At 26.0% G+C, this 1,753-nt stretch overlaps 1 pseudogene; it reads left to right on the top strand.

Moving 5' to 3' along the window:
• The first annotated feature begins 453 nt into the window (after positions 1–453).
• LOC149239996 (U6 spliceosomal RNA) lies at positions 454–551 on the top strand (annotated as a pseudogene).
• Positions 552–1,753: the final 1,202 nt, after the last annotated feature.

Raw genomic sequence — 1,753 nt, 5'->3', positions numbered from 1 at the left:
AAATACACATAGGAATATGATAATGCTCTTTTTTTTTTTTCCGTTTTCACTCTTTTTTATACTATTTCTCCTTTTCACACTTTTTTATACTTTTAAGACATATATATATATATTATTTAAAAAATTATATTAATATATTTTTAATATTGATTTTTATAATTTATTTCATTTCTAATAGTAGATTTAGGTGTAACTTAATTTACAGATTTGATGAAATCTTCTTCTTCACTGATATGACGAATATATTTTGATGAAATCTTCTTCTTCACTGATATGACGAATATATTTTTGAGAACAAAGTTTTATGGTTCACAAAGTGAGAAAGTTTAATTTTATAGTTTAAGTTTCAATTAAATGGTTTTCATAAACTTATAAAACACCAATTTAGAATTAAATCTTTCTTAATGAAAAAAAAATTTATTTGACTTAATTATAATCATTGATATTTATATAATATTATCATTCATATATATGATATATCGATATAGAGAAGATTGCATGGCCCGTACGCAAGGATGACACACACAAATCGAGAAATGGTCCAAATTTTAAACCCCAAGGGTTAGTTTAACAAGTTGATTCCTGCCTTGACAGTCGATTCTCTTCGAGGTTGATCTACCTCGATTTTCCTATGTGATTCATGGAAAAAATATGAGATATTTTTAATAATCATTTGGTTTTGTTTCAATTTTATATATATTTTATTTTGTTTTTAGTTTTATTTATATAATTATATGATATTGTCAAGTATATATATGTATAATTTTGCTATAGTGTTTTTTTTAGTATTTATAAGCATTTTTAATATAGATTTGTGTACATATTTATAAAAATTTGGTAAGAGTTAAAAGTCAAGATTTTATAATAGAAGTCTTAGTCAATGGTAATATAACGTATAATATGATGTATACAAAATTTTTATATTAATCCAAAAATTTATATCAGTAATATCTTTTTTAATTTTATAAAATCTAAATTTTATATTGGTAAAGCATTTTTAATACATGAATGATGAAATTTTTAGATTAAAGTTTGTATAATTGTAGTGGATAATCATACAAGTCTAAGATTATTTTTGTAAAATTATACACACACAACTTTGAAATTATTATTGTAAGTGTTGGAGATATATTTATTGACAAAAAAATAGAAAAAATAATTTGGAAGACCTAATATTTATGGTTAGTTTAACAAGTTTTCCATGCCAAATCCATCTTAGCTAAGAAGGTCATGAGGTCAAATTCAAGTGGATTGAGGTTAGGTTTATATGTTGTTTTCCAATAGCACTTATCCTAGACACCATTCCCAAAATGTGGGTAAGTTCCTAGAGGGATTTGCCAAGGGTATTTCCCATATAAAAAAATAGTGCCCCGAGGTTTCGCTAGATTGATAGATGCTATTGTGCTATGTCTAGAAAGGTATTAGCATTAAATATCATAGTTTAATATAGAGTTACAAGCCTCGTATATGCTTATAATTGATTTTCCCTTAATATAAAAATTCCAAGGAGAAAGAGGGAGAGTTTTGTGAGGGTTGGCATGGTACCAGTACATTAGTTCTTTTCTTAAGTGTGTGGGGGTGCGATGAGATTATTTGCTCAGAATATATACATATTTTTCAAGTGAAATATCATGGATCCATCCCTATTCCCTAGAATATTTGGATGGAGGGTAGCGAATTACCTAGCTACAACAACAACTAGTAACATTAAATAAGTTTACCAAATTTGAACCTATTTCTTATGGCCTCCTTA

The sequence above is a fragment of the Pinus tabuliformis genome, chromosome 8, assembly GCF_031772625.1.
Source record: "Pinus tabuliformis cultivar Carrire ecotype Pingquan chromosome 8, CPIR1, whole genome shotgun sequence".
Taxonomy (NCBI): domain Eukaryota; kingdom Viridiplantae; phylum Streptophyta; class Pinopsida; order Pinales; family Pinaceae; genus Pinus; species Pinus tabuliformis.
Note: the sequence above shows the minus strand (reverse complement) of the source record. Positions and strands in the feature narration are given on the sequence as shown.